Raw genomic sequence first — 14,688 nt, 5'->3', positions numbered from 1 at the left:
CATACACTCTCAAGCACTGCTACCTGGCACTTTGATTAGAAACTCTGGAAATATGTCCACTTGCTCTTGGAACTCTAGAAGCATGAGCCAAATAAACCTTATAAGCTAATTGTCTCAGGTGTCTTGTTGCAGTAACATAACCTGATTGATACAACTTCTCTATTGAAAGCCATCACAAAACCACAGTTAGCAGAGGATGCAAAAATATACAGAAAATATGACAGGGAGTCAAAGTCAATCCTATCTGTTCTGGAATCTTAACAAAATGGCCTTACAGATTTATAGGGGAAAAATGGATTATTTCACTCTTGGTGTTGAGATAGTAGAAAACAGCAGATATTGAATCTCTAAATTATACCATTGACATGAATTAATGTCGGATAGATTAAAGAACCCTTCATGGAAAGAAAAAATATTTTCCCAAAGAAAATGGTATCATGAATTAAGGTAAATAGAAGTTTTCAATAATGATAAATTTATTTGAATAGAGAATTCACAGAAGAGGAAATACAAATCACAAATAAAGGTGTGACTAGAAGTCAAAGGGTGTTATCAGGAAAATGAAAATTAAATTATAGCTAGATACAGTTTTTGATCCATGATATTAGTAAAGTTGCAAACTTTGGCAATTTCAAGCATCGGCAAGGGCACAGAGTGATCACTACTCTCATTTACTATTAATGGGAATATAAATTGTTCCTTCTCTCACTTTGAAGAGTCTTGTCACTTTCTAGTAAAGTTGAAGATGCACAGTCTCTATTCTGCAATTCTTCCTATAAATATTTTCCCCGTAATAACACTCAGAAAGGTCAAAAGAACATGCATATTATTCAGAGCATACTGTATATAAGGAAATAGTTCGCAGGTCTATTAAAGGAAATTGGGCAAACTACAATAGAGTTGCAGAGCAGTGTAAACGAACCAATTGGTAACATGGTACAAGTTAATAAGTTAGGTCCAGAATAAATGGCAGCCAAGAAAGGTTTGCATGAGAACTGTAAACAACAGGGCAGTAAGCAAGGAAGTTGGGCTGAGCTGAGGCTCTGCAGGGTGGCTTTAATAGGACACTGTGAGCCTAGCAGGTTTACTTCCCTACAGCATGTCTGATGGACTCTCTCACATCATCCTTAAAGGACCCTACCTTATGGAAAATCTCTGTTTGCCTGACACTTGTTGAATATATTTTTATAATTTTTAGCAATATTCTAAAATGAATGAGTAATGCCAAGAACCAATGCTACCCACTGTGAATGGACTGGTTTTTGGAACTATTTATATTGCATCTGTTTGCTTTGCTCACACAAATTTCTCTATTTCTCATTCTTGGTTTGTCACACAGCAAATTACTTGCTGGCTTTTTTCTTTTGACACATATTGGGAGTTTGTCTTTTTCCTTTGCATGTAAAAACAACTACTGCCCAGATTACTGTAGGCCTCATCGCATGCACTCAGCATGGTTGTTCACTGTATTTTCTACAATGAATTCTATTTGAAAAGTTCTTTCCTGAGTTCTGCTCATTGGTTTTAGTAAACTATTGAATTTCACTACCTTACATAGTCTTGAATTAACAGCCAACTATCTAGAAGTATGTGGGGACTTAAGGTCATGAGGTTGTCTTGTGAGATGGAGACCATAGCTTCTGGGTCCTTTTGAACTCTAGGAAATACTAATTGAACATTTAGTGTTCAATTAAAGCAAAAAATTGGACAATAGATGTTGCAATGTATAGGAATAATCTCCCAGTGAATTGTTATGTATGTATACATTTACTTAACAAATGATCTATTAAATATTAGAGACTGGAGACAGTAAGATAATATAGTCATGTCAATGTTTGTGACACATTTTGGCTAGAGAATTTTTCAAAGGACTTTCACATATTTGACCCTTTTCATCGTAAAACAAAAAGTCAAGTATTACAGTTTATGCTGGGCCAGTAAGCCATAGCTTTTCTCAATGCAAATTTCACCATGAAAGTTTGCTTACTTGGGAAAGGGTAGCCCCACCCTGGGGCTACAGAGTTTTAAGGTGCCTAAGGTCTCTTAGAATCAGATATTATATTGCTGTCACACAAAACCTAGCCTTGTCATTATCGTGCAAATTGTCCCTTCTGGATCCTTCATGCATTTGGGGACTTCAGTTTTTATGATCCAATTATGCCTGCTATTCCTAAGACCCTTTGATTATTCAGAAAGAACCACAGGGACACAATAGGACTGGGTCAGGGACTTAAGACCCTTTCAAAGACCTCCTAAAGGCAGGAGAGAATTCCTTTAGCAGAAATTAAATCATACCATTTAAAATTTTATCAGATACACACCACCATCCCCCCTCCTCTTTTCCTCCATGAAAATTGAGAAAGTAGGAATCCAATTACAAAAGTGAGATAAAAAGGAGAGATAGTAAAACATTTTAATTGGATGGCAGAGATGCTGAATCATATTGCCTGCTCTGTTCTCTGGGCATCACAGCATCGCTGCAGGGTCACAGGAGATAGGTATGCTAAAAAGGCAAGGAGGAATGGGTCTTATTCCAGAGCCTTCCAATCAGCGGCCACCTCCATCCCAGCTGCATGGTGATCCCTAGCATCATTACCTGTAGGCAACCCAAGCCAACACATTAAACGCGCCCCAAACAAAAAGCCCTTACCTCCTCTGTAGTTTATTTCAAATGTGGATTCTCAGAGCCTGAGAGGGGCTGATATGAAGTGAGCCGGAGGGTGAAGGCAGCTGCTGGGTCAGGACTTAGGAAAACCACAGTGAGCCAAAGGTTTTCACCTGAAGTAAGTAGCTAAGAGCATCAACTTGGGAAGGAAGAGTAAAGCCAGGCTCTGACTGGAGGCTCTGACTGGAGGCTCTGACTGGCTTGGGATCTGGGTTCTGTTTTCTATGTGCACCCCACACCTTCACCCTCCCCCACACCATGCCCAGTTCTTCCTGATGCAGCAGTTCCTCAGGTTTTAGAGGACAGGAAGGACAAGGACCCTAGGCTTGTGACTTAAGTGACAAGGAAAGACTGACACAGAGCCTGGCTCAAAGATCATAAGTCAGAAGGCCTGAAGTTTCTCGCTCCGGAACTATTTCACATCCAGAAGATGACTTAGAAGTCTTAGTTGCTCCCCAGAAACAAAGCTTGGGTTTCAAAGAGTTCTGGGTGACTGGGATGAGGTCCAGTCCATGATTGCTTCCTCAAGTACCACTCACTACGGAACCCTGCCAGTCTGCCTCCTTTGTAGCTCTTTGGTTATTGTGTCTCCCTCCTTTATCCAGGCAGATTCTGGTGTCAGTATGCATCATTTTTTCTGTAGAACACTAGCACTCACCTTTTCTAGGGCTCCCAGCACCCACTCTGCTTCTCTCAAGTGTACTCTTTACATTTCAGCCCAAATGACTTGACATAATTCAGTTCTGACCTGTCCACGCTATCACAGTTACAAGTCTGCAGGTCTTGGACAGACCGGTCCCTGTTCGCAGCTCTGACCCTGACATAAGACTGTAATCCTTGTCACTGTCCATACAGCTGCGCACACTAATCTCTCATGTCTGAGGAGTCTTCCTGCTATTTCTGCACCCACAACATTTCCTCTATTCCCACAATACTCCCAGGTCTTCTTTGCTCAATAAAAGCACATACACTTGCCCTAATCTCGTAGCAGCAGCTACACTGCACAGCTACATTTGGTTTTTACAGTTACTTCAGTTAGCATAGTTGAGTCTCCTTGTTCATAGCAGCTTTGCTCCATAACACTGCCACAGAGTCTAAATCAGTGAACAAGGAGCCATTGCTTGCAAGAGAAATATATGGTTGGTTTTCTTTAAGCCTCTGGTCATGTTGTCATTAACTAATCGATAAAGAACATTGCTTTCTGTATGTTTCAGTTTAAACACATTATTGAGTATATACTGTTAATTCATTAACCTTGAACTCATAGCAAAAGCAGTAGATTTCCAGCCTGAATGAAGGCAACATTATAGCTATTTTCTTTGGAAGACAAAAATAGCTTTTATGCCTTAAAAGTGTTAGATAACAGTTTGACTTCTACATAAGGTCATTTTACAGAACGAATTCATCAACAAAATGCATGTAAAAATAAAGATGTATCACCAAGTAGAACATGTGGAAACTTCTTGTTTCCAATAGGCAACACTAGCTGGTGCCCGTTTGTTAGGCCACCCCTGGAAATCTGAAAATCCGGGAATTCACTGTCTGAAAATGGATTGCCAGTGCATTCTACCGGGTAGAAAAGTTCACAGATACAGAATTCACAAAAGGAAACATCAGCAGCAACAAGTGCATTTTATCTTCTACTATTTTTTTCCTTTACAGTTGACCCACAGTACCCAACAGTGCCTGAAAAGTTATAGAAAATTAATTCATGTATGTTCAGTGAATCAATAATGTGAGGGACACTGAAGCACTATATTGAAAAAAAAAACAATCATGCTGTCTACTCGGTTTAAGGGATGACCTGGCCCTTTTATACTCATCCTTATGAGCCTATGTTTGGGAGGAAATTCTGCAGTAGATAGTACGGTGGTGATGAAGGTAATAATTTTATTTTCTAACATCACGTATGGACTGGGTTGCAGTACAGTACAGATGGTGAAATCAAGCTTTAAGAATCTCATGAGATGAATTTTCTATTTGCCTCAGAGCGATGTCCTTAGGGTTAGCCTGAGAGGGTCCAGCATCTTGCCCTATGATTTCTCACATTTTGCCACAAGACCACTGCTGCATTTGCATTTGCATATTTTCCTTCAAGGCTGTGGGGCAGCACTCTTGTTACTTCTCCCGTTTTTTGCTGTTTTCCTCATTCCTGCCTGACAACGAAGGGTGTGTGCACCAAGCGATGGAAGGCTGGCCACGTGGCAAGTTATAATTTGGAAACCAAATCCATCAACTTCTCTTCCTCTGACTTTGGACCTACCAAAAATAACTAAATAATCGGCATGGGTCAGTTTGCAAACAATTCCATCTCCCCTGTCGTGTCTCCTCCCCTTTTCCACACTGCTTCCTGAGTCACTCTTCTCCGTTCAGCGCCATCCTTCACAGCCCGGTTCAAGTGCCGCCCACAGCCGACGGTCCTCCTGATCCCTCTTGCTCTTTAGGATTACAGCTCTGAACTCCTACTGGCCTGCATCCTATTATGTAGTTCCACCTCTAAAGGTGGTTTGTTGTTTTCCTCCTTAAAAGTATACTTTCATAATATAAATTAAAAAAAAAACCTGAGCCATACATTTCTTGATGTAGAGATGCCGTCCAGTTTCCTTGGAGCCCCTTTATACCTGGCTCAGTCAGTGCTTGGCAGCCAGTCCACAGACTTAGGGACCTCACCCTTGAGCATCTGTACATTTGGAGTGTACATAGCAAGCAGAGGCCAGCCGATGAAGGATGCCGGATTCCAGGCAGTGGATTTACATGTGCTGGTGAGGATACTGGGAGCCATCATAGACACTCATTGTTACATTTCCGTCTGAAATATGGGGCCAAAGGAACAGTCCCAGAACATCTGTCTAGGGCTGGAGGCCAACACGCATCCTCCAGATGTTACTCGGCAGTCCATGAATGTACTCTTCCCGCTCTGTTGGCAAGGAGGTAAGAGAGGGAAGGAGGCAAGATCCGGAGGGAAAAACCGGTAAAATAAAAGAGACATTATAAGGCACACCTTTGGAGAGCAGTCAATTTATAGGTTCTGAATATTGAGCTATAAATATCAGCATCTTGGAATCTCAGAGTGAGAAAGGGCCCTTGGAGATTACGCGGCCCAGCCTCCTGCCCAGCACAGGATTATTAACCATGACAGGCTGATGTTAATAAGGGTCCCTGCTGCTTGCCCTGGAAAACTCCTTTCTTCCAGCTAGCTCCCTCACCTTTTATAGTCTCCTAGGCTGCTGCCCAGAGGATATTTTCCCAGTTCAAATATCTTTTTGTTTCCTTTGGATTCACTTCTTTAAAATCTGTTTTTCTTAAGCAAAAGGTAATACAAAAGTGTTCTGTCCAGGTGGTGTGTGTTTATCTCCGTTGCTGTCCCTGCTTTTCTAATTAGTTGGTGTGTTTTCAAAATGGATGCTGGCAGACACTTGCTCCTTTAGGGTCTCTTTACCTCTGCCAAAACCCAGCCATGTTAAAAACCTATTTTACGACTAGATTTTCCAAAGTTACAGCCTCCCTCATTCCAACCAGTTTGGCAAGAAGGAAGCCAAAACACAGATTAAGCCGTTTTCTCCTCATTATCGCCCGTTAAGCTTGCAAAGATGCTATGAAAGCCCAGAGCTCCATCTACCTGTTCTGGCAAGACTTTAGCACCTTCCTCTGAGAGGAGCTGTTTATCCAGGGAGTGACAGGAAGGCTCCTCCCCTCCTGGACATGCCAGGCAATCCCAAATGTATGGCATAGCAAAACCTCAGGTACTCAGAACTCTTGGGAGAGAATCATGGGCCCAGACAAGTTCTCCAGGGGGCTGAGGGTACCTTCTGTGGGCTCCAAATCCAAGTCAGTTCTAGCTAGCTTGGAAGAAATGTCTGCATTCCATGTCCTCTTAAAAAGAGAAAAAAGCCTGGCAGAACAATAATGGAGTGGCTGCCAGGCCACCTGCCTGGGAGGTGGAAACTGAGTGAATAAAGCCACTAAGCAAACAAACAAACAAACAAACAAACCGAGAGAGAGAGAGAGAGAGAGAGAGAGAGAGAGAGAGAGAGAGAGAGAGAGAGAGAAATCTTCACAGGTTGGTCTTCTCTTGATTATGGGGCATTTTAAAAATTTTATTTTATTGACAGCAACTCTGCTGATTTAAATAAGTGACAGGAGGCGAAATGGGGAGTCGCTTTGCATCCTTCTTTCTGACGGTGGTAGAGTTTGTCTACTGTCCCTTTTGTGGTCGTGACTTTATCTCCAATGTGGTGTCACTCGGAAGGACATTTTATTTATATACATAACTTAGAAAAAAAATCTCCAAATAACGATGCTAAGATAAAACAAAAACAAAAACAAAAACTAGGAAGAAAAGAAGAAAATATAGGAAAGAGGAACCATATTGTGTGATCCTTTTTGCATAGAACTCTACTAGTTCAAAACTGTCTGCATGACTGGGAGTAGACAGGTATTATGTGGCACAGTTCGTGGCTGGCAAGAGTGAGAACGGGAAAAGGGGGACCACCACGGGGCACATGCAACATTTGGAACAGGTAAACATATTCAATGTTTTTGATGTAGTGAGGGTCAGAGGGATGGATGTGTTTGCCAAAACGTGCACATCATATTTTAAATAAGTGTTTTTTGTTCCCTCTTAAAAATATTTGTTTTTGCCACACTGAGGGTTGGACCTAGAACTTTACACATGCCTGGCAATTTCTCAATGCTGTGTCTACTGTCATTTTTCAATTTTGAAACCAAGTTTCACTAAGTTACCCAGGCTGGTCTTAAACTTACAATTCTTCTGTCCCAGCTTCCTGAATAACTTGATTTTATATTAATTATACCTCTAGAAGTCTACTTAAATGCCTACAACTCTTTATAAACTATATTAACTGGCTTAGAGTTTTGTGGAAGTCCTTATGTACAAGGTCAGAAGGAGAGCACCTAATGGGAAGAGAAGTAGACTAGGGTTGGTAAGGACTAGGCCCCTTCCGAGACCCTTCAGTGAGCAGGTAGGGGTGTGGTCACAGCTTTATGGTGGGAAGAGGCCCAGGTTGACAAAGTGAGCTATAGTTACTGAGAACTAACTCTGCCACCAGCATGTAGAGGTGCTGACTACATTTCATTTGTTGATTTGGATTTGTCTTTAATCATTTCTGTATAAAAGAAAAGAGAGATCAAGACAAAGTATTCTAATTGTGAGGGGTCATCTAAAACAGGCAAGCGATGATGATCAGAAGAGATTCGAGGAAGGAAATACACTTAGTGATCTGATGACTAAACTCCATAGACTTTATTTCTTATTTTCATTCTTCAGATGGAATTATGGGAATACGAAAGCCAGTACTAACATTCCAGAGGTTGCCAGAAGTTAAGGAAACAAGAGTAAGCCGTGGGGCAGTGCTCACATATGCAGAGCGAGGCACCATTAAGTACCACTTTCCACCATTCCAGATCTCTCCTTTGCCACCAGCAATATTAGCTTGTAGCCTCAATGACCTCGACAGAAGAGGAATGAAAAATTCTCATTTAATAGGAAAAATAAAATGCAATGGTCCCGAGGATTGCCAGTACTCAGACTCACAGTGACAATAAAAGGCAATAACAGAGATTCCATTTTTATATTAGTGCTGTGTCACTGAAGACATCCAAGTCCCAGAACAAACAACTCACTGGGGACCAGACCTCAGACAGAAAATCAAGGCAGACCTTAACAAACAGGATATCTTGTTAACTAGAAACAGTCTCTTTACCTTAAGTTGTGAGTGTTTGTAATGATGAAAATGATAGTAGTGTTAGAACCCTTAAGTATCTTTGCAGTGTCTACCACTAGGTGCAGTAAACTGCATACATTTCTTAGTATATGATCAAGCCGAGTCAATACCAGAAACAATCTGATCATTAACAACTGTAGGTGTTGGGTAGTTTTAAGATGTAGCTCTGTGCCTGGTACCCAATGAACACTTATTGAATTAATGAACAGACACCAGATCCTTTTGGCCAGACTGTGCACAGTCAGTCACGTGCTCCTCTGCTATCCCCCTTTGATGAGGCATGTTAAGTGCTTGTATGTTGTGGGCGGCATAAGCTCCTTTACCTGCTGGCAAGAACTTCAAACATCTAGTGCAGGATCACATTCCTTGAACCTTCAATGAAGATTCACATATGAAGCGAACGTAATTTACTGACTCCATACTTGCCCTCAAGACAAATTCTAGATCATATTTTTTGTTACTTTTTATATGTGCTATAAGACACAAGTTACATTGTCATTATGAAATAACTGGCACTACAGTAATCTTTGCATTTCAAGGAATGGTCTATAGAAATAAATACATTTCCCTCCCTTCTTGCAGTGTGCCCTGTTGCTGTACTGCTTCCTCCTACTGCCTTGAGACCAACAGACATAGTCTTGGAGACAATTACGGACTTTGTTGCGTTATGTAGCCACCAACCATAAATGGTTTTGCCTGTATATCTCTCCATTTTAGCCCACTCTGTGTGATTCTCTGAAAGGCCAATAATTTCTTCTGTCAATGGCTATGATTCCCCGGAAGATATTGATGCATTTGGGAGTATAATTTGGCAGAGGAAGGAGATAACCTGAAACCACAAGCTGCCCTAAACACTCTATTACGACCAAAAAGAAAACAGCTGAATTGAGTTGGAGGAAAGCTTTGTTGAATGATAAATTGCCAGACCCTCTGAGGCTCAGGAGGTTTCGGCCCATTCACCCCAGCTGCATTTTTATGAATACTTGAGGAAAGAATTTTGAAACTGAAAGGCTCTGACTCATGGTTGGACAGCCTGCATTGGCTCTCAATGGTGGCTTGAGTCTTAAGAATCACAGCTGAGAAATTTGTGGTGTGCAGGTTGCAGTGTGCAGCCCTGGGGCCATTATGTTGGTCTGCTGATATCCTCATGCAAAATGGAGGTATCCAAAGACATGCCAATACTTGTGTTCTGCCATAAGCTATGCATTTAGTTTAAGAGTCATGATGCTTGAAATTTTTCCTCTGACAAAGAGGGCAATTCAGAGTGCAAGTGAAGGTGTTGAGTCAACCTTGCAAGCCTCTGTATCCTTTTGAATTACTTGTTTCTTTAAGTTTAGATTCTAGGGTTATTTTTCTTATTTTCTCCTTTCCAACATCTTGTATGCAAGGGAGGATGTTTTAATCCCACTAAGAATGGGAAATAAAGTAGATATTGGAAGTGGAGGGATAGAGGGAACTGGGTGAGAGAGGAAAACAGGGTTGGGGCCGGGGAGGAATCAGGTGTGGGAATAGCATGGATTGGGGTAAGGGAGCTGGGAAAGAGAAGGGAAATTGGTGTTGGGGCATCTCTAGGACAAGCTGAAGACCAGGGATGGGGAGGTTTCTGGGAAGATATAGGGGTGACCCTAGCTGAAACTCCTAGCAGCAGGGGAATACTGAGGCTAAAATGGCTACATCCTGTAGGCAGGCAAGACTTCCAGTGGAGGGAGGAACACACAAACGCAACCACAAAACTCTTGACCCAAAATTTGTCCTGCCTACAATATGTGTAGGGATAAAAATAATGGAACAGAGATTGAGGGAATGACCAATCAATGACTGGCCCAACTTGAGACCCACTCCATGGGAAAGGCCCAACTCCTGATGCTATTAATGGTATTCTGATATCCTTAGAGACAGGAACCTAGCATAAATATCATCTGAGAGGCTTCATCCAGCAGACAATGGAAACAGATACAGAGACCCGTAGCCAAACATTAAATGGAACTCAGGGAGTCTTGTGGAAGAGTTAGGGGAAGGTCTGAGGGGGATGGGGAGTGGTCAAGGACACTACATAGCCAACTAACCTGGGCCCATGGGGACTCATAGAGATTACCAACCAAAGAACATGCAGGGACTAGTCATAGACCTCCTGCACATATGATGGGCTTCTTGGTCCTCAAGTGGGTCCCCTAACAACTGGATTGGGGTTGTGTCTGATGGACTCTCTTGCCTCCCTCTGGATCCCATTACCCTAGCAGGTCTGCCTTGTATTGCCTCCATGAAAGAGGAGGCACCTATTACTGTTAGGACTTGATGTGCCAGGGTATCGGAGCAGGAGGGTGGGTTACAGAGGAAGTGGATGGGAGGGTGATGGGACTGGAAGGAAAGGAGGGAGTTGGGTTGTGATTGGGATGTAAAATAAACAAATAAAGGGGAAAATTAATTTATTCCAGATTACAACTCAATTGTTTTCCCATCACTTGTATCCTCCCATTCCTCCATCCCTCCTGCTTTCATCCTATTTTCCCTACCCCTAGGTGTATGACCTAGGGGGACCTCCTCCCCCACTATATGGTCAGAGGCTATCAGGTCTCATCTTGGTAGCCTGCTTATTCTTTCTTTGAGTGTCATCAGGCCTTACCCACCAAGGGGAGGTGGTCAAATATGGGGCACCAGAGTTCATGTCAGAGTCAGTCTCCACTCTCCACACAACTGTGGAGAATATCCTGTCCATGGGGAGATCTGAGCAGGAGCTCGATGTTTAAGGAAGGTTCTACTTACTCTTCTAGGTCCTTGGTCATTACTGAGCATGTATTCTATATTTGAAAGACAGAATTAATGGCCAAAGAGAAATCTATCAGATGAAAAGAGACACATCTACCATATCAATTGATTTGAACATTTCAGAAGCTCTTAACTTCTGGCAGATGGGGAGAAAGCATATTGATATCAAAGGTACCAGAATCTATCCCTGCAGATGATGAAATCCTTCCCAGGCACAAGGTTACCACTTACGGTGAAAGGTGATGCTTGTTCACAGTCTCATTCACTGTCTGCAGTTTGGGTCCAAACTTGGCCTGAGCCCTAACTACTGGAAACCATCACTTCACATTTGCAGATATGTTAAAAATATTGCAGAACACAATAACAAAAACATTTTATGGTTCTGATGGAGGGAAACAGATGAAACATGAATGCAAGTGTGCTGAGGATCATTCAGGATGAAAGGTGTGGAGGTATCTCACCTAGTGTTTTTGTATATGTAAAATATTGAAGAATAAAACACTCTAGAGAGAAAAAGTTTAAAAAGACGCCAAGTTATGTCCTCACTTGTTACAATTTTCTGAGCTTTTAAAATGACTTTGTAAGTAACATTCCCAATAGTTTCAAAAAGTGTTAATCGATAAGCCTAAGGAAGTGAAAAACCCCTACAGGGAAAACTGTAAGATGCTGAACAAACCGAAGAAGACATCTGAACATTTTCCATGCTCATGGGTAGGCAGAACTAATGCTATATTATCAAAAGTGATCTACAGATTCAATGCAATCCCCATTGAATTCCAATGATGTTCTTCACAGAGCTAGAGAAAACAATCCTATGATTCATACTGAAAAACAAAAGGCTCTGAAAAGCTAAAGCTATCCTAACCAAAAAGAGAAATGCTGAAGTGTCATCTTGCCTTATTCCAAATTATATTACAGAGCTGTTGTAACAAAGATAACATGATACAGGCACAAAATAGAAATTAGATGAATGGATGAGAGTAGAGGACCTGGTATAAACTAAAGTAGCTATAACTGCTTGATTAGTGACAAAGGTGTCAAAAATACATACTGGAGGAAAGGTAGCCACTTTAGCAAATGTGCTGGGAGAACTGGAGATCTACATTTTGAAGTTAGCTCTTTATCTCCTACCTTGCACAAAAACAAACTAAAAAATCAATCAAAGACCATAGTGTAAGCCACAAAACTCTGAAACTGTTAGAAGAAAAAATAAAATAAAAAACAAACAAGCAAACAAACAACCCACCTTTCCAAGATCTAAGCCTAAGCAAGGACTTTCTGAATAGGTCTCTAGTGTCTCAGGACAAGGCCAACAAGCCAATAACTGCAAGTGAGACCTCATGCAATTAGAAAGCTTCTTCACAGAAAAGGAAACAGTCAACTGGGTGAAGGAAGCCTACAAAATGGGACAGACTTTTGGCTAGCTACATAGCTGATAGAGGATTAATATTAGAATACACAAAGAACTCAAAAAACTAAACAATAACAAATAGAACAACTCAACCAATAATGGGATAATGAACTAAGCAGACAGTACACAGAATATTAAGTGCAAATGACCAATAAAGATATGAAAAACTTCATTTTCACTAGTTGTGAGGATGAGTTTTGACTACTGGCTGGATGCAATGGAGGTAGGATCAACGAGGAACTGTTTGAAGCAGGTTGGCCTGTCTACCTGATTGTGAAAATTTTTCTTTGATTTGATTGAGGTAGGAAGACCCACTGTGAATGTGGGTGGCGCCATTACATGGGATGGACTTTGGACCTAATGAGAAAGGGAGAACCAGCTGAGCACAAGCATGAATGCATTAGTTCACTGTTTACTGCTCTTGTTATGGATGTAATGTGGCTAATGGCTTCAAGTCTCTGCTGCCTAGACTTGCCCACAATGATGGACTATAGCCTGGAATTCGAGCCAAACAAAAACAGTCTTTCTTAGATTGGCATATTTTTATCACATCAACAAGAATGAAACTATGATACTATCTGCCAGAGAAATGCAAATTAAAACCATTTTGAGAGAGTTCTTTTCACTGCAGGCAGAGCAAGAACAGCCCTATCAACAGTCAAGGGGGTGAGGATGAGCTCATTGGGTTCCCACTGTTGCCGCTGAACTACTGGCTATTAGAAGACTCCGAGAGAGGGGCTGTTACTGTCTAGTCCTGTGCCCTCTGCTGAGCCTATGATGCTCCAATGATCAGCCCCAAATCTACAGTGACACAGATGGCCCGACTCATGTTAGTGGATTCTACAACAGAATGAATAGATAGAAATGTGAAAAAGATTTGTGGAAAGGAAGGAGGGTATACAAAGGAAGTAGAAGAGGAGATGAGAAGGGAGGAGAAAAAGAGGGGGGCAGCCTCTGTCATTAACGTGTACAGAAGAGAAATCTGTACACTACTGGTGTAAATATAAACTAGTCCAGCTAATATGGAGGCCAATGTGGAGGTTTCTTAGACAATAAAAATAAATAAATCTCCCACATGACCAAGCTATAGCACTCCTGGGCATTTATCAAATGTATTCTAAGAAGTATAGATACTTCTACATCAATGTTTATTGCAGGACTCTTCATCCTAGCTAAGTATTAAACCAACAGAAGCACCTCACAACAGAGCAATGAATGTAAAAATATGATGCATATACAAAACATATTTGTTTCAACATGAAAGAAAAATTAAGTTGCTTGCTTGAAAAGGATGCAACTGGAGAAAATTTGGTGAAGTCTGTCAAGTGAGCCTCAGAAAGAGCGCTATACTGTTTTGTTTTGTTTTGTTTTTTGCTTCTTGCTCCTAGATTTTATAGAGCTGCATAAAGTCATGTAAACATATATGATGGGAAAATAGATGTGGAACTGTCCAGGGAACCAAGGGACAAACAGGGATGGAGAATGGTGAGAAGAGAGAGCAGGATGGTGGAAGGCCAACACACTTTTAAGTACGTACTTAAAGTACACCATATGTACTTGTATGAAAATTTAAAAAGACCTAAAAGTGACCTGAAAAACTATGAATTCTGATGTCACTAAAGAAGGGAAAGGCCAGTGAGGAGAAGAAACTTCATCTGGCTCTTTCTTTTATCTTATTTGGTCTGGCTGTTAAGTTAATGAGTTATGTTTGATAAGGCTATATCATACAGGTTTAATGCCGTTTTGGATATGGAAATATTTACAAGTAATTTTACTTATATGTCTTTACTACTTTCCAATTCCTGTGATAAAACACCATGACCAAATGCAGTGGCTGGAAGAGAGGATTTATTTCATCTTACAGCTTGTAGCCCCTCATCCAGCAAGAACTAAAGAATGACAAGGACTGATGGACAGACCATGAAGGAGTGCTACTTACTGGCTTGCTCTCCATGCTCAGCCTGCTTTTTAAAATACCATCTAGGACCACCAGCCCAGGGTGGCACACCACCCACAGTGATCTGGGCTCTTCCACATCAATCACCCATCAAGAAAATGCACCAGTGGCTTGCCTACAGGCCAATTTGGTAGGGATTGAGGTT

The 14,688-nt window shown here is 41.4% G+C and overlaps 1 protein-coding gene across 2 annotated transcripts in view; it reads right to left on the bottom strand.

Moving 5' to 3' along the window:
* The window catches only part of SLC14A2 (solute carrier family 14 member 2), a 413,945-nt gene that overhangs the window by 293,347 nt on the left and 105,910 nt on the right, over positions 1-14,688 (bottom strand). The window lies entirely within an intron of this gene.

The sequence above is a fragment of the Acomys minous genome (genome assembly GCF_964271855.1).
Source record: "Acomys minous genome assembly, chromosome: 4".
In the NCBI taxonomy this organism is placed as follows: Eukaryota; Metazoa; Chordata; class Mammalia; order Rodentia; family Muridae; genus Acomys; species Acomys minous.
This window is presented reverse-complemented; position numbering and strand designations above follow the sequence as displayed.